The sequence below is a fragment of the Anoplopoma fimbria genome, unplaced genomic scaffold (genome assembly GCF_027596085.1).
Source record: "Anoplopoma fimbria isolate UVic2021 breed Golden Eagle Sablefish unplaced genomic scaffold, Afim_UVic_2022 Un_contig_12746_pilon_pilon, whole genome shotgun sequence".
In the NCBI taxonomy this organism is placed as follows: domain Eukaryota; kingdom Metazoa; phylum Chordata; class Actinopteri; order Perciformes; family Anoplopomatidae; genus Anoplopoma; species Anoplopoma fimbria.
Window position 1 is genome coordinate 1 of NW_026552665.1, and position 678 is coordinate 678.

The 678-nt window shown below is 45.4% G+C and overlaps 1 non-coding gene and 1 pseudogene across 1 annotated transcript; both read right to left on the minus strand.

The window, feature by feature from the left end:
• LOC129116142 (5S ribosomal RNA) lies at nucleotides 1-108 on the minus strand (annotated as a pseudogene; the record flags this gene model as incomplete).
• A 378-nt stretch (nucleotides 109-486) lies between these two features.
• Nucleotides 487-605, minus strand: LOC129116141 (5S ribosomal RNA). Its single transcript, XR_008533437.1, has one exon. It is a non-coding gene; the product is annotated as a 5S ribosomal RNA (ribosomal RNA).
• Between the last annotated feature and the right edge of the window lie 73 nt (nucleotides 606-678).

Genomic DNA, 678 nt, shown 5'->3' on the forward strand with positions numbered 1-678 from the left:
CCTGGTATTCCCAGGCGGTCTCCCATCCAAGTACTGACCAGGCCCGACCCTGCTTAGCTTCCGAGATCAGACGAGATCGGGCGTGTTCAGGGTGGTATGGCCGTAAGCAAATATCGTGCCTACCAAAGGTCCTTTTAAAGATACTATATCACCACGCTTTGCTCTTTCGTCTATACAGGGAGCGCCTGCAGATTGCCAGACAAACTCACAGCTTTTAAATGTCAAATCAGAATGTACAAAGTGGCTATAAGGTTCACAATTGTAGTGCAGTAAAAATATTAATATTTACTGTTGAAATGTAGAATACGTTAGCATAAAATTGAAAAGAAAATGATCGATGAGCTTAGGAATGATGAAAGCCATCATTTAACTGGATTTGTGTCATTTCTATACCGGCAAGTCATGATCTAGCTATTTCCTTCCCACCCTGTCGGTGTCCACTGAAAAAGCAGCAGCGCCTCTGCTTTTTGTAAAGAGGAGTGAAAAAGCTTACAGCACCTGGTATTCCCAGGCGGTCTCCCATCCAAGTACTGACCAGGCCCGACCCTGCTTAGCTTCCGAGATCAGACGAGATCGGGCGTGTTCAGGGTGGTATGGCCGTAAGCAAATATTGTGCCTACCAAAGGGCCTTTTAAAGATACTATATCACCACGCTTTGCTCTTTCGTCTATACAGGGA